This window comes from Mus musculus, chromosome 18 (genome assembly GCF_000001635.26).
Source record: "Mus musculus strain C57BL/6J chromosome 18, GRCm38.p6 C57BL/6J".
In the NCBI taxonomy this organism is placed as follows: domain Eukaryota; kingdom Metazoa; phylum Chordata; class Mammalia; order Rodentia; family Muridae; genus Mus; species Mus musculus.
In genome coordinates, this window is record NC_000084.6 from 72,685,039 (window position 1) to 72,713,027 (window position 27,989).

Genomic DNA, 27,989 nt, shown 5'->3' on the forward strand with positions numbered 1-27,989 from the left:
ATTTTAAATTCTTGTCTCTTCTTAAACTAGTAGTGCTGACATCATATTCTCTCTCAAGATTCACGGCAATGGCAATTCACCAGTTAGGGAGGAGTCACAAGGTTAAATGTCTTGCCATACATCTATGTTAGAATTATTATATGCATTTTTGATAGGGTCTCATAATACATAGTATGTTTATTGGGAGGAAATGGCATTCAATCAAGGAGCATTTGCATAATGAAAATGTATATTGCTCCATGTTTTACTTCTCTTGCTTTGTCTACCTTTATTTTCTTTTAAAGATGAAAAACAAAAGCCCAAAACACAAGTTTCCTAGGTGGGAATCACTTCTGCCTTATCTCCAGTTTTACTACTTAACCAGCTACATAGACAATGATTGGAGACAAAGACTCTTTTAACATTTATGAGTTTCAGCCTCCTCAACTATAGAAATTGATATTTAACTGCTGAGACTTTCAGGCTTGAAATGATAACTAGATGTCAGAGTGCATTAAAAAATATTTCATCCACTATGACAAAGCTCTTTGGAGCTATGTTAGCTGGAGGAGAGAATAAATGTGTAGAGAATATGAGGAAGTGGATTGGTATCTTAGAATCAAGGTAAATAGAATTTACAGAAACAAGAGTTTTTTCTATGAGACACAATCAGTGAACGCACAAAATTAAAACAAACAATCAATGGAGAACTCATGTGGTGCAGAATAGTAACTGCTTTAGGCCTCGAGAGAAGGTAGACATGAAAACTGAATAAATTAAAAAGGATTTTAGAAACATGCTTCCACCTATTATATCTTGAAACCCATGTAACTCTCACTTCTATCTGTAGCCAGTGTCATAGGTAGGAGGTCAGATGATAGATAGAGAAATTGTATGGGAATCCCAAACATCATCATTTTTATTAGAACTCTTGGTGCTTTCTGGTGACACTGTGCATGATTCTCAAAGAGGCATCTGGTAACAAATGTGACCTCAACCTTCTGCTCTTGGTAATGATAATATAGAAGAAGCAGATCTCTACAATTTCCTGGTATGGTGAGGGCACAACCACATTTTGTAATTGTTCTGATGAACAGCATACAGTACCATATACATAAATCTAGATGTAACTTTTCATATTATGGGCATTCATTCAGATTTCAGACATACATGTCCATGGGACAATTCATTTAAATTCATCAATCTTTTTTCAAAGCAAAGTGTTATATTAGCAGATGAAAATACAAATATGGAAGCTTGCATCTGTCCAAAGCAATTTGTTAAGTCTTTGTTGTTTGTTTGTTTGTTTGTTTTGTGTTTTTGTTTGTTTGGTTGGTTTTTGAGACAGGGTTTCTCCATGTAGCACTGGCTGTCCTGGAACTCACACTGTAGACAAAGCTGGCCTCAAACTCAGAAATTCGCTTGCCATTGACTCCCAAGTGCTGGGTTTAAAGGCGTGCACCACTATTGCCAGGCTGTTAAGTCTAATATGTGAAAAAGAAAAGAAAAATAGAAAAATAATGAGTTCTATTACAATGTATTTGGTCATTCAATAGACAAAGATATCAAAAGCAAAGTCTTGATTCATCTACGTTTTAAATCTTTATCCCAATCTGATAAGAAACATAGTTCTTGAATGCTAAAATAAACAGATGGTCTAGAAAACTAAACTGTTAGACACATAGTGAGATTTGGTTGGTAACTACTTCATTGTATTTTCTAGTCGTTGGCCCCGGAAAGTTAAGGTATTCTTCTCTTTCCCTCCTAGATTCTGAATCAATAATGAAATAAGAGACAAGCAACAGAAAGATGAATGAAAAACTGCATCATTGTCATTGGCAAAGCTGCTTAAACAATGTAACTTTGTATGGTACCATAGTTGGCTTACTGGTGGAATGATTCCTTACATTCTAGAGTTATGCAAATGGAAAGAAATTGGAAGAGACCATTTCATATATTTTCTCCTGGTTTCTAGGACAGAGTGTGTCAAAAGTCTGTTAACTATATGAATATTAGTAATCATTTTGTATATTGAGCTTTCTGTAATGGAAAGATGGGCATGCACTCTTATGAGAAGCCGCTAAGGTGATGCCTTAGTGTAAGGGACCGGGGGCAAAGATGTGGAAGCACAGGAGATGTCACTGGGAAAGGAAAGGAATTCAATTTCTCCCTACAAGTAGTCCTCCTCCTTCCCTCCCTCCTCCCCTCCCTCCTCCCCCCTCCTCCCTCCTTCTCCCCCCTCCTCCCTCCTTCCCTACTTCCTTCCCTCCCTATCTCTCTCTCTCTTATTCTCTGCCTCCTGTCTTGATCTTTCAGGCCATTGCTCATTTTGCATGTTCACTGTACCAGAAAAAAATCCCTACTGGTCACATAAACATCATTTTGACATGATCCTACCAATAGTCCCACATATCATGTATGCTAAAAGGAAATAGTAGTACATTTTAATTCAGAACTAATATCATTGTTTTATGCAATGAGATGTTCCAGTAAACAAATTCCCTCATGCCTTAGAAAAGGATGATATTTCTTCATCTCTCCTTTCCTAAGTATCCAAATATATAATGTTCTACATTTGGGCAAGACATTTTCCTCTGACTTCTTCATAGCAATCACTTTGTGCTTTGAAGCATGAGATTCAATTACCCATATCATTGTCTTGGCTTGCATAGCTACAACCAATATTAATGATCATAAAATTACCTACTTATTTGATATAAATTCAGCCACAGTATGCAGTTCCAACCATGCATCAATTGTATACATACACACACATATATATTTTATCATAAATTTATCCTAGGAAATAAAATCCCCTAACAAAATTTGCATTCTGTTTAAGACAAAGTTGAAAAATAAAAATGCAAAGAATATTTGACTCTAAATAGCCAAGCAACTATCTAAATTGAAGAAATGGTTCTGAGAGAAAAATAAAGTGATGTTAAATAAATAATAGGCTTGTTTTTTCTAATACATATGTATCTTTATTTCAAATGATATGTATGGATCATTTGTTTTTAGAACATTTTTTTGAACTTTGAATGAATCCATCAATCCATCCTTTTAAGGAGTGAACATAATGTCTTAAATCAGTATTTCAAAACCAAATCAGCAAGAGTGGCATTTCCAGACTGGCATGTGAGTGAGGTGTCAGGCAAATCTGGGAATATATAGGAGGCTTCATTCCAGGCTGCAGAGAAAGAATCTCTCACCCAATAAACACACTGCAATATCACTGGTCTTCCTCCATCACACTTGGAGTCTATGGAACCAGGATAACATCACTGCACCTTACATCATGGAAGGTAAACTTGTAATTTCCATGTTTCAGTGTATGTTGCTAATGATAAAATACAAATTCAGTGATAAAAAGTATTTTTCATGAGGCTGGAGACATGTCTTGGTAAGTAAAAAAAACTGGCTGCTCTTTAATTCCCAGCACGTGGCAGCTCACAACATCCATAACTCTGCTTTTAGGAGAGCCAGAGCCCTCCCTCCTCTGTCCTTCATGGGTACCAGGTATATAAACGTTACACAGACTTACATATAGGCAAAACATCTATATACACAAAGAAAAATAAAAAAGCATTTTAAAAATTCCTTCAGCATAAGCAGATACAGTTTTATTATATGGAATATGATTAACAGTGATTCCTCGTATCATCGAATTCCAAAAAAAGGTTTAAATTTCAGAGTCTTCAATGACAGATTTTGGTTATTAATTAATTAAGACTTAGTTTGTAATTAATAATATTTTTCTCTTCTACAGAAAAAATTAATCCTGTAAAGCTATATTGTTTCATTACTAAAAATGACTGAATATTAATTTTAGTGATGATGATTGTTAACTCAATATTTCACTGTATACTTTTAAAAATAAAAATGGATCATTTTCCATAGATTTCCTGTTTCATTTTAGCTTTTCATTGGATTGAGTTCTTCCCTCTACATAATTTTATATGCTCTTATATTTTCCCTATTTGTTTTGACAGATTTCTCATTTTATATTTTGTTTTATATATTTCATACACATAGGCTTTTTAATATACTATATAATATACTAATTTTATAAATAGGTAGATAATAGTATAGATGGTATGATCCATCATTAGCTGAAATATCTCACACATGGTGATGTCTGTCCATCAGGAGGTCACAGCTGATGGTGATGTGTGTTTTCTCACAGTGTCACGTACAATGGTGATGTGAATCCATCAGGGTGTCACATACAATGGTGATGTGTGTCCATCAGGATGTCAAAAAGGGAGGTCCTCTGTGTCCATCAGGATGTCACAAATGATGGTGATATGTGTCCATCAGGTGTCACAGATGACGGTGACAAGTGTCCATCGATGTGTCACAGATGTTAGTGATGTGTGTTCATCATGGTGTCAGGCTGCAAGTTTATTTATGTTGAATTTCTCTCTTAGTTACCTTGTAGAAGTTACAAAATAACAATACTCACAATACACTCTGTCTTCATTAGTTAGCTAGAACCTTTCATTAAGAATTATTCTTCTGTGACCTATTCACTCAGTGACTGGATTATACAACACAGCCTGAGTATAATATTGTATTGATTTACTCTTATTGCTCTTATTTGCCAGTTTTAAAAGTATCAACTGTGCTGGTTAGTTTTTGTCAATTTGACACAAACTAGAGACATGGAAAGACAGAACCTCAGCTGAGGAGTTAGTTCCATCAGATTGGTCTGTGTGAGTGTGTAGACATTTTTATTAATTGGTATTTGATGGAGGACAGAACAATATGCACTGTGCTATCCTGGGCAGATATGCCTGGACTATATGGAAAAAGCAACTGAAAAGAGATAGAGGAAGCAAGCCAGTGAGCACACTCCTCTATGGTCTATGGTTCAGTCCCTGCCTTGGTTCTTTTGATGATGGGCTATGAAACAGACATATACACCTAAATAATTTCTTTCCTTCCATTTCCAAAATGCTTTTGTTTATGGTTTATTATGGCAAAAAAAGAAAAGAAAAGAAAAATGAAAACTAGGAAACAAATGAATAAATAATAGAAAACTAAATTAGAAAAAAAACCTGCTTCCTTAGTATCTTCCAATAATAAACATTATTACTTCTCAAATTGCCCAATGTGGTCAGTGAAAATCCTCTTCATGTTGCGAAGGAAGAGATATTATTTTTTTCCAGATCTAGAATCTCTGGAGAAACAGAACTATCAAGGTCAACACCATACATATTTATTTACTGTTTTAATCCCTCATCCTGGTTAATGTCTTTGTCATTTTTATTTTTTCCCTACTATATTTCCTGTATTTTTCACCTCCATAGAATATATTAAGCATTATTTTTAAAGTTAGGCTCAGATTTCTTTGACTCTATTTTGTAAATTCATTAATTCAATAGAGATGTTTCAAATGTTTACTTAGAAAGGGTGAATCACTATGTGATAAAAATTGATATATATATATATATATATATATATATATATACATTTCCTGGCCAAAAAAAATGTTATGCAGCATTTTCTTCTCTGACTACTGTTTTGGTCTTAGCGAACATAAGACTAGCAAAATCTAATGTGTTGGGAAAGGAAGGAAACTCTAGTCTTTGGGCTCAGAGTTCTAATTGTAACACTCTCTTCTATGTGGTTCTCAGGCTCATGAATTTTGGTTATGGGATAAAAAGCATCGTACGTGAAATCTATAATCTGGTCTATAATAATATCATATATGGAATAGTAAGTCCCACAGCTAGCTGGCACATCCTTGAGTTGCCAGAAAATCATTCTTCCAGATCAGCTGCTTCACACTGAAAATGAACTTGATGAGAGTAATAAATTATTCTCTAAGAATGGACTCAGTTGCACTTTATGCAGCATATTAGGTCCCTTCATTAGAACAATAGAATTTCATAACAATAGAATTTCATAATATTAATCGGTGTTCAGTAAATCTGTGGATGGGGGTTTAGGCAGAAGCTCTAAGAACTGAGATAGAAATTTCCATACCCCAAAGTAAGTTGCTTTTTCAATAGTAACAAGGTGTTGCCCCTGGCTATGCAGATTGTATAATAAAGTTAATGTGCCATCAGACAGCTGAGGGACCCCTCGAAAGATTGGAATCCAGCATGTGTTTTGTGTTGGCCTCTCCTGTTGTCAGGTTGGCCACTCAGCAATGTGATAGTCAGATCAGTTTAGATAAAACAGGATTGCCTGTGTAGCACAGAGCTCAGTTCAGTACTCTGTATGCCTCTTCCATATTATGATAAAGAACAACGCCTGTCTTCACAAATATATAGATGATATAGATGATGCTCATTAACTCAGGAAAATTCTCCCTTCCACAGCCAATGGTTCTCTTTTAGGGCCTGATAACAAGCCAGCAGCAATTTCTCAAAATTATAACAATTATCTGCAGCGATTATTAGCAAATTTGAATTCAAAACACTGCTGGTATGCAATGTGATTTGCTTATGGGAGCCATCCAAAAGTGTCTCCCTCAGTCTCCTCAGTCAGTACTGGATATAATGATCAGAGCCGCTTACATGACAGACATAGTACAGAGAAGTGTTTCTATTTTAGGGGTTCTGTGATCAATTCAAAACCTATAGTTTCCCAATTTTCTCCGTTTCCCAATTAATTCAGTAACATAGAATAGTCTAATATTTAACTTCATGGAATTGGGGGACATAGGCTTGAAGGAGATAGCAGAGCCCCAGTCCTTCCTTTTTCTCTTTTATATTCTAGTCATGAGGTGAATGCTTTCGTTCTCTCATGGACTTCCCACCATGACATGATTCCCCTAAAAAGGCCCCAAAGCAAGGGAGCCATGAACTATGAACTGTAGCCCCTTATATCCAATCCAAAATAAATATTTTCTTGTTAGAAATTAATCTTCTATTATTTGTTACCATGACACAAAGCTCATTAACTCAATGATTGGAGTTCAGGGAGAACGTGCTATCTCATGACAGAAGTCATGATACTACATGTGACATAGAATTACATACATGATGCTGTTAGAAAGAACAATAGTAAATAGACATTTCTGGATCTACCCTATGAAATAAAATTATTCCTGTTGGTCTTTGTTAATAGAACAATAAAAAGTGTTGGCTTGAGAAGAATGCACCCAGTGGAGTGATAGAATGACATATCATAGCCATGAAGCCACATAAAGACCAAAATGTGTGTGATGGTTTTATATCCTTGGACCAGAGAGTGGCACCATCTGGAGGTGTGGCCTTGTTGGAATAGGTGTGACCTGGTTGGAATGGGTGTGTCACTGTGGGTGTGGGCATAAGATCCAGACCCTAGTTGCCTGGAAGTCAGTCTTCCAGTAGCAGCCTTTCGATGAAGACGTAGACCTCTCAGCTCTGTCTGCACCATGCCTGTCTGGATGCTGCCATGCTCCCATCTTGATGATAATGGACTGAACCTCTGAACCTGTAATGATAGCTATCAAATGATGAGATTTACATTAATCTAATATACAAATACAATAGTCTACTATAAAAAACAGTCTCCTATAGATTAGAGATTCATGCATTCATATCATAGTCCGAAGGTAAGCTGAAGGAGGTTGTGTTATGAATCACTACACTTTCTAATATTCAAATCCTTGATTAAGGGCAAAAATTCTACAGTTCTCTTAGAGAAGAAGGAGGAGGAAGAAGAGGAGGAGGAGGAGGAGGAGGAAGAGGAAGAGGAAGAGGAAGAGGAGAAGGTGCAGGAGGAGGAGGAGGAGGAGAAGAAGAAGGAGAAGGAGGAGGATTAAAACAAAAATATAATCCCATAACATAACTGTGCTTTTTTTTTTTTTAAGAAACCAAACTTCTCACTACAGAAGATAGAACTAGCCAGAGAATAAGAAGATGGGAGATTAGAACATATTGCCAAAGTTAGTGTCATGCCAGGCTGAGCAATTCAATCAGAAACAGAGAAAAGTTGTATTGAATCAGTCATCTTGGAAGATCAGATTTTATGGAGGCTAGAAGCTTCTAGGCCTGGGCCTAGGGGTAGTTAGAGCAGAGAAGGATATATTCTGGGCTCAGCTTAATCCAGGTAATTGCACATCTTGGGAAGGAATCTCATATTACCACTTTACTGAGAAAATAAAAGTGACATTTACACTCAGCAACTAGATCTTGCCTGCATCAACTATCATGAGCCCTCCTCCATGTTCAGACTATCTATGATGTGTACAGTCTTCATTGTGTCTCATATGTCCATTATCTTCTTGTTTGCAGTGATGTCCCTTGTCAACTCTAATCTAGAATCCTCACTAACTGAGAGAGCTAGTTTGGTAATAGAAAAATCTCTGAACCATTATTGACCCTCAATGACTAGACATCAGGAATTCTTCAAATAAATTCTGCAAATATATTTATTATGGCCCTGATGAAGAGACTGTCTTCTGGAACCCTTTAGGAAACACAGTGGGGGGGTGGATCACTTGGTCCTATGTTGAAAATGTATGACATCATTCTAATTTCTCTAAAATATTGTATACTTTCCTCTATAAAAATGCCAGGGAATTCTGGCATTTTAACTGTAGTAGAATTTTAGATGTAGCCTTAGTAACTTAGGTATCATTGCATTCTGAAGCCAGACTACAACTCAGTGATAGAAAGCTTGCTTAGCCATACGATCAGGTCATGGGCTCACACATAGCACCATAATAAAAATAAATAAATAAATAAATAAATAAATAAATAAATAAAATCTATAATTAATGTTATGAGAAACATATACACAACTTTAATTTTGCTCATCAGCTCATTAAGAAGATATTCAAGTTCTTAGACTACAAGGCATACATGAGAAAGAGTCCAATTCCTCTGCTGGAACCTAGACCTACTCAAAAGCTACAGGTTGAATCCCACTCAGTTTATCAGAACATGAATTAAGCTGCTGCCCTAGAAGCAATAAAAGTGTTTCACGCAGACCTTAAAGATGAGCAGTGTACCATGCAAGGATCCAGTTCAGAAGAGAGCATCCTACCCTTCAAGAGTGGACACTGACCTCCTCAACCATGAATTAGAAAGACATCTCTGCTGAGGAAAAGGCTCAGTAAGCACAGAGTTCACTCTTCTCAGAAACACAGGCGTAGTCACACATAAACCCAATGTTCAGAAAATGTCCCCTTCCAAATAAAATGCTATAGTTTTAACCAATGGGGTCCTGTGTAACTATCAGTGCAGTTTGGGTTATACTGAACTTAGTCACATGAAATTTCAAACCTTATACATATGTTTTTAGAAATCCCAAACATTAGCTTATCATAAGTGATTCCTGTTTCTTTCCAGATATTGAGCAGGGAACTAAAAGTTCTGGGCTCATAATTTTCTCAAGTTCTTTACCATATATAAAAGTGGCCAACTAATCCCATTCTGCTCCTTGTTTTCATAGCAATATTCTGGGACACATTTCTTTCCCTGTAGGCACCTGACTCTGTATCTTGCAATGTTATAAACTAGTGAGATGAGTCAGCAGATCATAAATGATGTGTGACTTGCCCAAGTTCAGACACTAGTCTCCAAAGAATTTAAAAAAAAAACAAAATACCCAGAGCTTTCCCTTTTCTCCCCAAATCTTAGGCATGTATTCCCTATGTCTAAGCTTAGACTGGGACCATAATGAGAAGAACGCTCATTGCAACACACTTCCATCCCAGCTAAGTTGACCAGGCCACCACTCATGGTTCTTTCCTCTGTCGGCCCATTCCAGCAGCATGCCAAATTTTGAATACAAAGCTCTAGTAAAAAAACAGAAACCAAAAAGCAGAAAAATCAAAACAACAACAACAAAAACCTAGAATAAAATAGAAAAATGCATTCCTACACATGTGAGACCATAAACAAGAAACACTAGTATGTACTTCCTCATCCCTTTCAGCATAAAATAAAGCATCTCAATTATGTTCGAGTTCATTACTCCCAAAGAATCTATGCCCTGCCTCAACATTTGGAAAGTCATTGTGTCTGAGAACTATTCTTTTGCAACCTGTACACATGTTTCTTCCACTTTCCTTCATACCCTTCAGGCTTCTCTGGCTATCATCTTAGAATGGGCAGCCATCTTCTTTTGTGATCTAGCCTTTTTACTTGAACATGTGGTCATTTTTCTTTCTGTTCCAATCCACTAATAATGAACTCTCTGGTCTCCAGGTCTCAACATCAGAAAAATGATCCTAATTCAGTAGCTGCTCCACCCGTAACTTATGGTGTTTTAAAAAAAAAAAAAAAGAATTTCTACAACAGGACCCAAAGAGTTTGATCTCGTAAAAATATAGCTAAGATTTTACAAAAGACAAAAATTTGGCTCCGCTAAGAGTCTTGACCAATTTCATAAGTCAAAGAGCTTGTAGGTCAGAGTCTGCAGCTGTTGACATACCCCAAATGATTGAGTGCATTGTGTAAGTTCAGGGAGGTCAGAGTTTGTGTCTACAGAAGTTCATTAAACTGAGAGGAGTGCAGGAAGAAAAACAACTCTAAGAAGGCAAAGTACAAAGACCAGGTCAGATGGTCAGAGATAATTATAGTTGAGTGCAGACACTGAGCTGGACCTCAAGAACAAGACTCAAGCTTACTTTTCACTTTCTACATTGCTCACTACTTGACTTCTAATCATACAACTCTGACAGAAGAATATGAAGTCGTGACTAAGTGTGTCCTGTTTACTAAGGGCTGATCAGTTCTAATATAACCATAGGGCAGCCTGTGATCAGTGTGCTCTTTAAGCAACCCTTTGCGTTTTCAGAAGCAAGCAAGTATGGCAGAAAAAGATCACATACTTACCTTATAGTTACATATTCATCTTACATAATATCTTAGTCCCTGCAAAAGTAAACTAATTCTTCAACCTGTACATTTAAAATTTGAATAACATGAATCTGAACTCTTCCTAATTTTCTTCAATTGTTTTGGTAATTATCATCCTCTGTACAGTAATCAACACTGCTCCATGAATGTACACTCATAATGCTCTATGATGCTGGCAACCTGAGCTCAAATCCAAATTTTGTTACCAGGAGACCTTTCCCAAGTTACTTTTCTTCTTTGTGTGTGTATTTCTCCGTTATGCTAGTTTGATTACATCATCTTGACAAACACTAGAATCACCTGGAAAGAGGGATGCTCAACTGAGGGACTGCCTCCATCAGACTAGCCTGTGGGCATGACTCTTTTGTTGCTGTGGTTGGACTGCGCCCACTGAGGGTGGTGACACCTCTAGACTTGTAGTTCTGGGTTGTAGAAGAAGGCAAGTTGAATGAGCCATGGAGAACAACAACATGAACGAACATGGAAAACAGTATGAAATGTTCCTCTATGATTTCTGCTCTATCTTGGCCTCTGTGCTCATGCTTTGAGTTACTTTCTTTGCGTCCCTCAGTGATGTACCATGATTCAGACATGTAAGAATAATGAGCCATAGGTATATATATTAAAAAGGTTGATATAGTACAATTTTGAGCATTATATGCACACACGTGTGCACATATACATGTTTCATGTGTGACATTGTACATTATGCCTCTTTCTTAAGTATGAATAACTGATAGGCTGGAACACTTGATCTAGAGGAAAGAAACTTGTCAGGGTTACCCTCACTCCCTAGAAACCAAATCAACAAAGTAATGTTTGTTTTTTCAAGCAAATATTAAAATCAAATTATTTAACATGTTTTGTCTGTTATTTCTAAGTAGAATTTGCCTCGTTAATATCCATGATACCATGTTGGCTCCCACTGGTAAACATTTAGCCATAACTCTCTGTGAAAAGTCATCTATTTTACCACTCTGCTAGCTATAGGCTGAGGCCGTTTTTAATCAACAAGAGAGGCTATCTCCATTTTAAAGTATTTACCATCCAAAATAAATAACTTACAAACGTAATTTATACTCTCAAACTTCCATTTTTTTAAAATGGAGACATGAATATGAAATACTCATGAGTAAATGCATTCACTAACTTCCTTCTACAGATATTACAGATACACACAACAGATCTCTTATGCTTGTTTGTTATCCTACCCAATTCATTCTAATTATATGCTTTTTCTATACTGTTTATTTCTTAAATCAGTATGAAAACTTACAGAGGATAAGACCTTAATGTGCCTAACTATTCTTCCTCTAAAACAACACAAGAGGGGAAGAGATACAAATCAACCTTAAAAGTTAGTTGAATGAGCAATCACTGAACAAAAGTTAGAAGTCTTTTTCTTGAAGTGTTTTAAAATGCTATGGTTAAAGTCAATACTTAGGGATCTCTCACTATTGCTTAAAGGAGGGGGGGGGGGGGTTAGCCTATCAGCTCAAGAGAATCTAACCAGGTTTCACAGTGGTTGAATCAATAACTGAAATAACAGCCATACAATTAAATGCTACATGATAGATTTTCTTTCAAAATGCACATGTGAGAAGCGAGCAAATCCTACTGCAAACTTCTAAACAATTTTCACTGCCACTCAGGTGAATTTCTGTAGCTTATAATTAAAACATAATGTGGATATGTGCATGAGGGAAGTTGGATTTTGAATCCACATATGGAATTATGGTAATTTTTATATTTGTTGCAGAAGTTCTTATGTAATAATTCTAAAACTACTAAAATCATAGCAAACTTCTCTCTCTCTCTTCCTCTCTCCCTGATATATACATATATATGCATATAAATAAAATCAGTCTTTGAGATAAATTGTAGAGAGACAAGTTCTAAATTATATAAACACCACTGAGCCCCAGTGATATTAAATTTCCCAGGAAATCTGTACAGCAGCCATGTCATTAGAACCCATCATTAGCAGGGTCACTCTTAGCAGAACATGGATGCCAAGAACTCTGCCTAGAGAGTTGATAAACCCAGTGGAGAGATTTAATAAATGAAAATAACTTTGGGGAATAGAAGTCAGGTAAATGAACTTATATATTCCAGCATTTTAAACAGAATAAGATACAGATGAATGTTGAAACAAACATTCTAGAATATCTCCTCTAAGATTATAAAGCTTTTACAGGAGATTAACTGGCTGTAATCACTCCTCAAGGGTAGATGGTAAAATGCTGTTTTATAGAAAGCCTAGGCTAGGGTGCTTATGTCAGTGGTGGTAGGGGACACGAAGTTCCTTCCTACTTTCTCCAACACACATGCATGTGTGAAAAAACGGAAACGCTGCCAGTGATGAAAATAGAATGTTACTATGATGAAGAAGAAAAAAATAATATTTAAAACTATGTTCAGTCATAATAACCAGAATTCATGTCACAATTGCAATATTCTTAGTAGATAAATCTTTGGTGCTTGTCTTTGAAGATCTTAAACATACTCTTCAGAAGGGTATTTTTATAAACCTCTTCAAATTAATTTTACTTGTAAATTCTAATTAATTTTACTTTTTAGGTTCTTTTCCCCTTTCCCCCTGAAATTCAAGAACTGTGAGGAAAATGGGAGGGAACTGTTATTTTACTTTTTAGCTTCTTTTCCCCTTTCCCCCTAAAATTCAAGAACCATGAAGAAAATGGGAGGGAACTGTCAATCACAGATGGTCCCTACCTTTTGGAAGCCCATTGAAAGGGCAATGCTTGCTTTGAGACTAGCCCAGATCACTGGGAAGTATGGAGAGCAAAGGTAGCTACTAATGTGAGCTAACTTGTGAGGTCAGAGGCTCTCTACTCCTTACATCAACCTTTCAGAGAATGGCTCTGTTCAAAGAGAGTGATCAATACAGTTTCATGTGTTACTGTTGTTTAGAGAATGGTCCTCTTGCATGTAAACATCTAGATCCTACATCCCTCATACCCATCCTGACTTACTAGTTTAGCTTTTAGTCCGTAATCAAAGCAATAACACACACCACACACTCACTCACAATACAGGATCTACTGTTGGGACTAAACTGAGGCATTGACAAGAACAAAACTTTTATGTGCAGTCTTATAAATTCATACATATTCTATAAATTGGAACATATTTTATCTATGACGTTATCCATGATTATTTGAAAAACAAAGGTATCAGATCTTCCCCGTCAGACCTTATCTTGTTTTTGCAAATGGTGAGGTATATTGCAAGTCCAAAAGGAGTATCTATTCATAAATTCTAAACATCCAAACAAATGGTGGAAAACTTAAAGGTTAGTTTCCCTAATTGTTTGCATAGCATCATAACTGCAGACAGCCATAATTCCTGCTTTAAAATATTCACAGTAGGTAACCTACAATCACAAGACGCTATTCTGCCCAAACTGAGCATCTCAATAATTGCAATAGTCTTCCTGGACTGTCTCGGCATTCTCTCCAACCCAGAACTTCTAGGAAATGATAGGTAAAGTTAGGTACCCTGAAAATATAACAAATAGTCTAGATTATAAGCTAAAGTAACAAATGGTAGAAGATTCTAGTAGTTCTGGCATCAAAGATTTATATTGTTTCGCTGTTTTAGAAGTGGAAATGTAATAAGCATTTTAGTCACTGGAGGACCAAGGCTCATAGTCTCTGTGTCTATATAAACTGCCACCACTTTGCAGAAGGGGATATAGTATGGGTGTCCTGGCTGTTAATGCATGTGTTCAGATATGATATTATTTTTGTTGTTTATTCATCTGTGGACAAAACAAGTCATCATGTGACCATTTTAATTAAGATGCAGCAGGAAGTACAGAGAACAGAAAATGTTTGGAGAAAATAAGAGAGTATCACCTTCATATAAGAAAGAAAAAATGGAAAATAATATTATGAGACATAAGAGAAATAAGGTGAAAATACTTTAAATATTTAGGTAATAAAGATTTACTGTCTTTTATGTCTGGTAAGCTCTTATAATTCCGAAAGAATAAAAATTAAAGTGGAACTCCATATTTCTTAATAGACATAATCAAGTGTTAAAGCTCACTAGTAATACTTAGAGTGAGAGAGGGCAATGTTGGGCAACTTCACTGCACTTAGATTTCTGCATGCTATCTGAATTTACCACGAATTACACCACACACTAAATATCAATTGCTGGCTCCTCTTTAGAAATAATTCTTTAGGGGAAAAAAAAAACATGCTTTAGAAATGAATAAGGTTGCTCCCCATTCGCTCACAAAATGGTCCCCAGTTGACGTCAATGTTTGGGAAGAATTGGGAAGGATGACCATGCTGAGAAAAGGTCATGTCACTGGGGGCTGCCAGCTGTTGGGTTTCACGGCCATTCTCCACCTGCTTCCTCTCTGTTTCCTGTTGGTGGATGGGATCCGGATATGAGCTCTCTGCTGACCTTAATCTGAGAGCTCACATCCAGCTCTCCTGCCTGATGCCATGGTACCTGCTTCAGTGGTGATGGATTTGCATTATCAAAACACCATAAGCCCTAAATAAAACCTGCTACAAGCTGATTTAGACATGGTGTTTTGTAACAACAATAGAAGAATAACTAAGACTTCAGATCCCACAACTAAGCAGTTAAGGATTTTGACTTCAATCTATGTGTATCTGATTTCATGGCATATATTAACTTATACATTGTATTTCTCAAATATAAATGTAAGTGGCTTTATAAGTTTCATTCATGAAATGTGGAAAAACATGGAATTTAGAAATAAGTATAAGAGAGGTGAATTCAAGAGCAGGTACAATTTTTTAGTCTTTTTTGTGGACTAATAAATAGTATAGCTGCTAAAATTTTCAACTTAGTGAGAGTAAAGTTGGTAAGTTTGGGAGGTGGTAAAGGTCTGTGAGACACTGGAGAGGGGAAAAGATATGAACAGAATATACCACATAAAAAAACATTAAATTAAACAAATAAAAATAGATGGAATGAAATTTAAAATTTACATTAAGTATTTCTCTGTTTCTCTATAATGATACTCACAATGACATACAAAAATAAAGTATTGTTAACAGGGCAAACATAATCACATTTCTCTAATGATCTCTGTACATACATCATAAACACACATAAAAACACAAAGAACATTCTTTATTGCTACAAGGAATTGTGTGAGCATAGTAAGATTGAGTCTCTTTGTGAGTCATTCTGTATTTTTCCAAGTGTTCTCCGTTAATTAATTTGATTTTGTGACAATAACGAAAACCAAAGGGGACGAGCTTCTGCTTTGGCTTTCATGTCTAAGAAAGAAAATGGCCCTACTGAGTTCCCAGGGCCAGGCTAGTCTCCTGCCCTACTGTACATCATCCAGCTCTACGTACTTAGTGTTCCCATTAGTTATAATAATAGAAAATAGCACTTCTCAGTCACTGTGTGATCTCAATAATATAATCAGATATGATGATATATCTGCATTTAAAGAATATATATATATATATATATATATATATATATATATATATATATATATATAATCAAGAACCATGAAAGGTTGAAATTTACCATTTTGTCAACTACCAAGTTAGCCATAAGCTAACAGAAGCCCCCTGCCTGTTATCCCTGCTTTGTTCTGTTCTGGTGGGTGGCACCATTGCAGGCCTGATGCAAGAACCTGCATGATCCATATGTCTCAATAATGTCAAGATTTTTGCCATTTCTTTCTCCAAAAAGGAGACTATTACACTAACTTCAATACTTCAGTCAAGAGATAAATTACACCCTGTTTTATGCATTCATTCATACACAAGAACACACACACAGACACACACACACACATTGTACTTCCCGAAAGAACATATATATTGAGCTGCATTCACATTCTCAAAAATGTACTCACATACACTCAATCACAAACACCCTCATGCCCACTCATTCCTGCACACCAATTCATGGATGACATGAATTAAATAAAGTTAAACGAATTGACTGAATTAAATATTCCAGATTTTTCCATCATAATCTGGATTTGAATCAGGCCCCACCTGTGAGCTGAAACATTCTGGAGTGCCACAATCTACAAGCGGATGGTGTTTGGCTATTTGAACATCTTCATGCTCAATTTTCTGGCTTGTAAGATGGAGATGTTGGCTTACACTAGTTTTCTTTTTATCACTAGATTTAGATAACCAAATACAGTCATCACCAGCATGAAATTTGAAATAAATATCCAGAGATCAGTGCCTGACCCTTACGGCCAAATGTTCTTTGAATCTAGATTAATAGAATACAATCTCAGTTTTAGATTAGTACCCCTCTTGTAGGATATGTGTGTGTCTGTGTGTGTGTGTGTGTGTGAACTCCATAAGAAACACTTACGAGAGTGCTCGATGCACAGTGAGCCAACTGTGAGAAAGGATTATGTGTGAATACAGAATTGTCTTTACATCCCTTGGGAGATATGGCCTCAATAATCATCTACTTAAGACATGTTGTTTGAGGGGCTCTTCCGTGAGCAGGCACCATGGGGTTTCTGTCCTTCTGGCATCTGTAGTTTTGTAGTAATAATAAAGGTGTGAAAAAACATTCACCTTCCTAGAAAATTTCAGTCACAGAAAAGCATCCAGTGAACTGTGTCTGCTGCTATCTACTGAATTCAAAATGGTTTTGCTATAATCAAAATGTAAGGAACTCATCTACTCTTCTTACATGATCTGTTTCCACTTTTCAGACAATGATAATAGGCATGAGTTCTACCATAGGTTTGACCATATGGTGTAAAGCCTTGGTGGTGGAGGCAAACCACAGCTTCTCTTTCCCTTTGTCCACTGTGGTGGGGCGATGTTCCATGGAATAGGCAAATTGCTTTGTTTTCTGTGTGTCACAGTATCACAAAGGTGAGTACTCACCTATGACATCCTAAGAGAGTCGGGGACGTCTCACTGGAAGAAGAAGAGAATGATTCTTTCAAGATGATCAGAGATGAACCTGAGTTAGCCAACTTAAATAAAACTGAATTTGTAGACCAAGAAGCGGCCACAGAGGGAGGTATAGGATGCTTTAACAGGTGCCAACTGTGTTACATGGACTTAACTGCACAAGTGACTTTCAAATTCTAGGAGAAAAAAAAAAGACGAAAGAAAAAAAGAAAATAAGATAACACCCTTATTATCTCTAGGTCTCTAATGTGATTGTCATTTAATGAAGGTCTATGCCTCGTGATTCTTTTCCTTTTTCATCTTGCCTCTCTCCTAACATTCTGTACAATATTCCACATAGATTGTTTTGGGATTTCTACTCACTATATATTTAATTTTAAAGAGGCTGCAAGTATGTGGTAATGAATCAAATTGAGAATCTTTTATGAATGGGTGTGTCCAACAGGAAAGGGTCCAGGTCCTCCTCACAGTTCTGTTCACTGATGTGGTAAGCAAGATGCTCATTCTCCTTGCCAGTTTCTTTTAAAATAGTATTTCTTTAATTTTTTTGTGATTACAGTAGAATTAAATAATGTTTCCCTTCTCTTTACTCCTTACAAATGATCCATTTAACCTTCCTTTCTTCTTTATAAATTTATGCCTTCTTTTTTATTTATGGCTGTTGATATATATATATTCCTAAATATCAACTGCTCAGACTGCATAATGTGGCTCAAATGTATGTTTTGTAGGGCTGACCATTTGGTATTGGATAAACTGGTGTCTTCTTTTCTAGAGAAGGTTATTTTTTCCACTCTCAGAATTCTTTTGTTGCCTGTAGTTCCTTGTGTAGGTTTGAGGTCTCGTGGAGTTTCTCTGTCCATTTTAGCATGTCTGTTGTTGTTATACTTGTCCAGATCCCGGGTATGAAGTCAAATGAATATGATACAGGTGTAGCTTTTGAAAATCCCTCACTCTATCATTCCAGTATGTCATCTGAAACTTGACTTGGTAGCATTAAGGGTATTTTAAATGAACTCACTGTTTCCTAGTTGGGTTGTTTTGGCAAGAGCAAGAGTGTGTCTCACCTCATGGATCCAAAAGAAAACGCATGCCCCAGTAGTTGGCTCCACAACCATGCTCCTCTGGGTAGCATTAAGTGAATTCAGTAGGTAAATAAATGGATAAAAAGAACATGTGATGAGCAGGGGTTCATGGCAGGAGTTGGGGAGAGAGATGTGAAGGAAAGACATGATGAAGATACACTGTATAATGTATAAAAATTTCAAGAATAAATAAAATGAAAAATCAATATACTCAAGACAAAGTCAAAAAGAAACAATGTACTTGGAGGATGATGTACATGCATGAAGGTCATTTTGAAATTTTATGATTTATTCAGAATCATTACTAGCTCGGTAAAAATTCATCTCAAATTGAGAAGTTTCCAAATATATATCATCATTGTAGGTATTGGAATCATGAGAAAACGGTGTGCTCATGTGCAGTTGGAAAAAAAAATGTGAAGAAATCTTATGTCCCCTGTACCTTGTCAGTTCTAATGGTAATATATTTAAAAGCAGCCCATTTCAGAAAGTTGGGTGTTCACATAGATACAGGAGACACACAGAACTCTTTGAAGAAAAGATCCCCATCTTGCTTTTTCTTAGTCTCATCCATTCCTCTTCCTCCCCTCTGTTACTCACTTGTCTTTATCCTGTCCTTTGTTCTGTCAGCCAGTGGTCTACTGTTCATTTCAATAACCTGGGCCTTTCATTAAATTCCCACACATAGAAGTATACTTTTCTTTTAATTTTTTTCATTTTTATTAGATATTTTCTTTATTTACATTTCAAATGCCATCCCCTTTCCTGGTTCCCCCTCCTAAAATTCCTTATACCATTCCCCCTCCTCCTTTTTACCAACCCACGCAATCCCGCTTCCCTGTCCTGACATTCCCCTATGGTGGACATAGAGCCTTCACAGGACCAAGGGCTTCTACTCCCATTAATGATCAACAAGGCCATCCTCTGCTACATATGTGGCTGGAGCCATGGGTCCCTCCATGTGTACTCTTTGGTTGGTGGTTTAGTCCCTGGGAGCTTTAAGGGGATACTGGTTAGTTCATATTGTTGTTCCTCCTATGGGGCTGTAAAACCCTTCAGCTCCTTGGGTCCTTTCTCTAGTTTCTCCATTGTGGACCCTGTGCTCAGGCCAACAGTTGACTGAGCACATCCACCTATGTATTTGTCAGGCACTGGCAGATCCTCACAGGAGACAGCTATATAAGGCTCCTGTCTGTAAGCACTTGCTGGCATCCACAATAGTGTCTGGGTTTGGTGACTGTATAGGGGGTGGATCCCCAGATGGGGCAGTCATGGGTGGCCATTACTTCAGTCTCTGCTTCATACTTCATCTCTGTATTTCCTCCCATGGGTATTTTGGACATTTTGTTCCCCCTTCTAAGAAGGATCGAAGTATCCACACTTTGGTCTTCCTTCTTCTTGAATTTCTTATGGTCTGTGAATTGTATCTTGGGTATTCTGAGCTTCTGGGCTAATATCCACTTATCAGTGAGTACATACCATGATTGCATTCTTATGTGATTAGGTTACCTCATTCAGGATGATATTTTCTATTTCCATCCCATTACCTAAGAATTCAGAATGGCTAAGATCAAAAACTCAGGTGACAGCAGATGCTGACGAGGATGTGGAGAAAGAGGAACACTCCTCCATTCCTGGTGAGATTGCAAGCTGGTACAAGAACTCTGGAAATCAGTTTGCTGGTTCCTCAGACAAATGGACATAGTACTACCTGAGGACCCACAAATACCACTCCTGGGCATATACCCAGAAGATGTTCCGACATGTAATAAGGACACATGCTCCACTATGTTCATAGCAGCCATATTTATTATAGCCAGAAGCTGGAAAGACCCCACATGCCCTCCAACAGAGGAATGGATACAGAAAATGTAGTACATTTACACAGCAGAGTGCTACTCAGCTATTAAAATCAATGAATTAATGAAACCCTTAGAAGTATACTTTTCATGATCCTTTGGACTGATTCTCCTTTCTTTTTTCTTATTGTGGTTCTCTGCATATTGCACATTATTGTGTCTCTTAGCAGTGTAATTATTTTGTATGGCTGAACAGCATTTCATAAAATGATTTTCCATAACTTCCACAGCCATTATTGTGCTAAAGGACAAGTGGATATTTTTTTAATTTATAGCTATTATTTTTAAATGTTATACATAATTTTATTAGTTCACATTTGTGATTATCTGTGTAAACAAAAATTTTCCATTTAAAATAAATAGTCAGGATTGAAACATTCAGTGATAAAGTAGTTGTGTGTTTAACTTTTAGGGAGACTATCCTACAGAGCAGTTGGATAAATTATTGTTCATACTAGCAATGTATGATTAATACAGGCTCTTGAAATCCACTACTTAGTATTTTCTCCTACATTATCCTAACCATTCTGACAAAATATGTATTGATCTATTATTGTAGTTTTAATTTGTGTTTCCCTAATGGCACATACAAATATGTGGCTAGGACAACTAATATTACTTTCTTTTACTTTTCACTTAAAATTGCCATAAATAGCCTCATGCTCCCAATTTTATTGTCTACCTGTGTCTTATTCAGTGTCCTATTGCTGTGAAGAGATGCCATGATAACCCTTATAAAACAGAATTTTAATTGGGGCTCTCTTTTAGTTTCAGAGGTCTAGTCCATAATCTTCATGGCAGGGAGCATTGCAACACAGAGGCAGAAATGGTAATTTACTGTTCTATAAATACTACTCGTCTTTTTTTGGTGAAGGTCACATGTCAAATGTTTTTGTCTTCTGGTTAGGGCATGGAGTCTAACAATGTGTCACAATAACATCGAAGAGGAATAAAGAAAAGAACAATGTCTTCATTAGGGGTGCTATTGGTATGAAAAGATGTAAAGACCATGGCAAGTCTTATAACAGAAAACATTATCTTGGGGATGGCTTATAGTTTCAAAGGATTAGCCTGTTATCATCCTGGTGGGAAGCATGGCATAGTGCAAGCAGGCATGGTGCTGAGGAAGGAACTAAGAGTTCTACATCTTGATCCAAAAGTAGCAGAAGGAAACGGAGCTCTACATAGCTTGAGTTTATAAGAGACTTCAAAGCCTGCCTTCACAATGACACACTTTTTTCAACAAGGACATACTTACTCCAACAAGACCACACCTACTAATAGTGCCACTAACTATTGGTCAAACATACAAACATGTGAGTCTATGGTGGCCAGACCTATTCAAATTACTATAAACTCATAGAAGCCAATTTTGGGGGGAACTGAAGATGATTTTTATAAATTAACCATACCTTTGTGACATGACATTTCATCTAGAAAGGCGTTAAGATAAAACATTACACTCTGATGCCTTTTCTCTTTAAATGAAGAGTTTTTTTTTTTCTATATGGTCAAGACTTGTACATGGTGTAATTCATCTATCTATGCACATTCAGGAACCCCAATTACTGAAACTTTCACATTGTGGTGAGCAAGAGTAATGTGCTTTCTTTTGGATCGACCCAGTGTTGAGCTGCATGTGCTCAGGGAAAGAAACCTTTTAAATGTCAATCTTTAAGAAAGTAGGGGGATCATTGAAATTGCAGTGAGAAAATACCATTCAAGTCACACACACGTACACACACATACACACAAACCACAAACAAACAAACAAACACCCCCCCAAAATATTCTACTTATAACTTCACATAAGTCTCATTACTAATGACACTGCAGTAGAGACTAACAGGACAAATACATTACATGAAAAAAATGCATAAGCATAGGAATTTTGGTCTAAGTTAGTTATTTAGTAGCTATTATTATCAAATGTCAAAATAATTCTGGAAAAAAAAAGTTATTTAAGATAAATTTGGGAAGGCAGGACCACTCAGGAACATACAGGCCATAGAAGTGGCAGAGCAGCTTGGACAGGGTCCTAAAGGTCTACTTCTGCACCCAGGTTGTGGGGTTGTTCAGCAACCCTCTGCACCTTCCATGCCAGGGGAGAGCTTGCCTCCAGGGAGTTCTCTGACCCCAGGACTCAGGGGAGATAGCCATTTCCTCTCCAGTGACTTTCTAAGGTTGGACCACTCATGAGTGCACAGGCAACAGAAGGAGCAAAGCAGCTGGAACAGGGTCCTACCTGCCTCCATATGCACCCAGGAGGTAGGGCTGTTCCACAGTCCTCTGTGCGCTGGTCTTGACAGGAGAGAGCTAGTCACCCAGAAGTGCTGACAGAGTCTTACAGACTCACAGGAGGAACAAGCTCCAGCCAAAGACAGCTAGAACATCTAACACCAGAGATTACCAGATGGCAAAATGCAAATGTAAGAATCTTACTAACAGAAACCAAGACTACTCAGAATCATCAGAACCCAGTAATCCCACCACCTCGAGTCCTGGAAACCCCAACACACCAGAAAAACAAGATTTGGATTTAAAATCATATCTCATGATGCTGGTAGAGGATTTTAAGAAGGACATTAATAACTCACTTAAAGAAATACAGGAGCACACTGCTAAACAGGTAGAAGTCCTTAAAGAGGAAACACAAAATTCCCTTAAAGAATTACAGGAAAACAACCAACCAGGAGAAGGAATTGAACAAACCATCCAGGATCTTAACATGGAACTACAACCAATAAAGAAATCACAAAGGGAGACAACTCTGGAGATAGAAAACCTAGGAAAGAAATCGAGAGCCATAGATGCAAGCATCACCAACACAAGTTAAAAAAATAGAAGAGAGAATCTCAGGTGCAGAAGATTCCATAGAAAACACTGACTCAACAATCAAAGAAAATGCAAAATGCAAAAAGATCCTAACCCATAGCATCTAGGAAGTCCAGGATGCAATGAGAAGACCAAACCTAAGGATAATAGGTATACATGAGAAGATTTCTAAATTAAAGGGCCAGTAAATATCTTCAACAAAATTATACAAGAAAACTTAACTAACCTAAAGAAAGAGATGTCCATGAATGTATAAGAACATTACAGAACTCCAAATAATTTGAACCAAAAAAAACTCCTCCCATCGAATAATAATCTAACAGCAAATGAACAAAAACTAAGAATATTAAAGGGAAAGGAGCCAAGTAACAGATAAAGGCAGACCTATGAGAATTACACAAGACTTCTCACCAGAGACTATGAAAGCAGAAGATCCTGGACATATGTCCTTCAGACCTTAAGAGAACACAACTGCCAGCCTAGGCTACTATACCAAGCAAAAGTCTCAATTACCAAAGACAGAGAAACCAAAGTATTCCATGACAAAACCAAATTCATACAATATCTTGCAATGAATCCAGCCCTTCAAAAATAATAAAGGGAAAACTCCAAAACAAGGAGGGAAACTATGCCATAGAAAAAGCAAGACAGTAATTTTTTAACAAACCTAATAGAAGATAGCCACATGAACAGAATCCCAAATCTAACAACAAAAATAACAGGAAGCAATAATTACTTTTCTCTAATATCACTTAATATCAATGGAGTCAATTCCCCAATAAAAAGACATAGACTAATAGACTGGTTATGTAAACAGGACCCAACATTTTGCTGCATACAGGAAACCCACCTTAGTGACAAAGAGAGATACTACCTCAGAGTAAAAGCCTGGAAAATAGTTTTCCAAGCAAATGGTCCCAAGAAACAAGCTGGAGTAATCATTCTAATATTGAATAATATCTAACTCAACCTAAAGTTATCAAAAAAGACAAGGAGGAACACTTCCTACTCATCAAAGGAAAAATCTACCAAGATGAACTCTCAGTTGTGAACATCTATGCTCCAAATGCAAGGACATCCACATTCATTAAAGAAACTTTACTAAAGCTCAAAGCATACATTGCAGTGCACACAATAATAGTGGGTGACTTCAATACTCCACTCTCATTAATAGAAAGATCATGGAAACAGAAACTAAACAGAGACATAGTGAAACTAACAGAAGTTATAAACAAATGGGTTTAACAGACATCTATAGAACATTTTATCCAAAACAAAAGGATATACCTTTTTCCCAGCACCTCATGGTACCTTTTCCAAAACTGACCATAAAATTGGTCACAATACAGGCCTCCACAGATACAAAACTATTGAAATAATCCCATGCATCCTATCAGATCACCATAAACTAAAACTGATCTTCAATAAAGACATAAATAATAGAAACCCCACATACAAGTGGAAGCTGAACAACACTCTACTCAATGATACCTTGGTCGAGGAAAAAAATAACAAAAGAAATTAAAGACTTTTTAGAGTTTAATGAAAATGAAGCCACAACATATCCAAACTTATGGGAGACAATGAAAGCAGTCCTAAGAGGAAAACTCATAGCTCTAAGTGCCTCCAAAAAGTAACTGGAGAGAGCATAAACTAGCAGCCTGATAGCACACCTAAAAGCTTTAGAAGAAAAGGAAGCAAATTCGCCCAAGAGGAGTAGAAGACAGTAAATAATCAAACTCAATGTTGAAATCAGCCAAGTGGAAGCAAAAAGAACTATACAAAGAATCAACCAAACCAGGAACAGGTTCTTTGGGAGAGTCAACAAAATAGATAAATCCTTAGCCAGACTAAATAGAGTGCACAGGGACAGGATCCTAATTAACAAAATCAGAAATGAAAAGGGAGACAGAACAACATAATCTGAGGAAATCCAAAAATCATCAGATCCTACTACAAAAGTCTGTACACAACAAAACTGGGAAACCTGGATGAATTGGACATTTTTCTAGACAGATACGAGGTACCAAATTTAAATCAGGATCAGATTAACAATCTAAATGTTCTCATATCCCCTAAAGAAATAGAAACAGTCATTAATAGTCTCCCAACCAAAACAAAAACCAAAACCCAGAACCAGATGGGTTTACTGCATAGTTCTATCAGACCTCAAAGAAAACCTAATACCAAACTATTCCACAAAGTAGAAACAGAAGATACTCTACCCAATTCCTTCTATGAAACCACAACTACTCTGATGCCTAAACCACGCAAAGACCCAACAAAGAAAGAAATCTTCAGACCAATTTGCCTTATGAATATTGATGCAAAAAAATACTCAATAAAATTCTCACCAACCGATTCCAAGAACACATTAAAAGGATCATCCATCATGATCAAGTAGACTTCATTCCAGGTTCCCATGCATGGTTCAACATAGGGAAATCCATCAACATAATCCACTATAAAACAAACTCAAAGAAAAAAAAAAAACCTCTTGATCATCTCATTAGATGCTGAGAAAGCATGTGACAAAATCCAACATCCTTTCACGATAAAAGTCTTGGAAATATCAGGAATTCAAGGCACATATGTAAATATACTAAAAGCAATATACAGCAAACCAGTAGCCAAAATCAAACTAAATGGAGAGAAACTTGAAGCAATCACACTAAATCATGGACTAAACAAGGATGCCCACTCTGTTCTTGTCCATTCAATATAATGCTTGAAGTCCTAACCAGAGCAATTAGACAACAAAAGATCAAAGGGATATAAAGTGGAAATGAAGAAGTCACAATATCACTATTTGCAGCTGATATGATAGTATACTTAAGTGACCCCAAAAATTCCACCAAAGAATTCCTAAACCTGATAAACAATTTCAAGGAAGTAGCTGGATATAAAATTAACTCAAACAAATCAGTGGCCTTTCTCTACACTAAGGATAAACAGGCTGAGAAAGAAATTAGGGAAAGAACACCCTTCACAATAGTTACGCATAATATAAAATACCTTGGTGTGACTCTAACTAAGCAAGTAAAAGATATATATGATAAGAACTTCAAGTCTCTGAAAAAAGCAACTGAAGATCTTAGAAGATGGAAAGAACTCCTATGCTCATGGGTTGGCAGGATTAATATAGTAAAAATGACCATCTTGCCAAAAGCAATCTACAGATTCAATACAATCTCCAACAAAATTCCAAATCAATTCTTCACTGAGTTAGAAAGGGCAATTTGCAAATTCATCTGGAATAAAAAATAACCTAGGAGAGCTAAAACTATACTCAACAATATAAGAACCTCTGGTGGAATCACCATCCCTGACCTCAGGCTGTACTACAGAGCAATTATGATAAAACCTGCATGATATTGGTACAGTGCCAGACAGGTAGATCAATGGAATAGAATTGAAGATCCAGAAATGAACCCAGACACCTATGGTCACTTGATCTTTGACAAAGGAGCTAAAACCATCCAGTGAAAAAAGACAGCGTTTTCTACAAATGCTACTGGTTCAACTGGTGGTTAGCATGTAGAAGAATGCAAATCAATCCATTCTTATCTCTTTGTACAAAGCTCAAGACCAAGTGGATCAAGGACCTCCACATGAAACCAGATATACTGAAACTAATAGAAAAGAAAGTGGGGAAGAGCCTCAAACATATGGGCCTAGGGGAAATTTTCCTGAGAAGAGTAACGATGGCTTGTGCTGTAAGATCAAGAATGGACAAATGGGACCTCATAAAATTGTAAAGCTTTTTGTAAGGCAAAGGACACTGTCAATAAGACCAAAATGCAACCAACAGATTGGGAAAAGATCCTGAATCTGATAGGGAGCTAATATCCAATATATATATATAGAACTCAAGAAGTTGGACTCCAGAAAACTAAACAACCCTATTAAAAAATGAGGTACAGAGCTAAGAAAAGTATTCTCAACTGAGGAATACCAAATGGCTGAGAAGCACCTAAAAAATGTTCAACATCCTTAATCACCAGGGAAATGCAAATCAAAACATCCCTGAGATTCCACCTCACACCAGTCAGAATGGCTAAGATCAAAAACTTGATCAACACATGTTTGCAAGGATGCGGAGAAAGGGGAACACTGGTGGGATTGCAAACTGATACAACCACTCTGGAAATCAATATGGAGGTTCCTCAGAAAATTGGAAATAGATCTAACTGAAGACTGAGCAATATCACTCTTAGGAATATACCCAAAAGATGCCACAATGGCATGTATTCTGCTATGTTCACAGCAGCCTTATTTATAGTAGCCAGAAGCTAGAAAGAACCCAGATGTCCCCCCAACAGAGGAATGGATATGGATACCGAAAATATGATACATTTACACAATGCAGTACTGCTCAGCTATTTAAAATAAAATAATGAATTTATGAAATTCTTAGGCAAATGGATGGATCTGGAGGATATCATCCTGAAAGAAGTAACCCAATCACAAAAGAACATACATGATATGCACTCACTGAAAAGT

The 27,989-nt window shown here is 36.8% G+C and overlaps 1 long non-coding RNA gene across 5 annotated transcripts in view; it reads right to left on the reverse strand.

Annotated features, from left to right (window-relative positions):
- Positions 1 to 869: 869 nt before the first annotated feature.
- Gm31819 overlaps positions 870 to 27,989 on the reverse strand; it is a 39,176-nt gene continuing 12,056 nt past the window's right edge. For 4 of the 5 annotated variants that reach the window (XR_003952579.1, XR_386327.3, XR_003952580.1 and 1 more), the window contains exons 4-5: positions 17,678 to 17,883; positions 870 to 7,419 (exon numbers count right to left, since the gene is read on the reverse strand). This is a non-coding gene — a long non-coding RNA (predicted gene, 31819). The remainder of the gene's footprint in view (positions 7,420 to 17,677; positions 17,884 to 27,989) is intronic. The other variant, XR_386328.2, reaches the window with a different exon arrangement.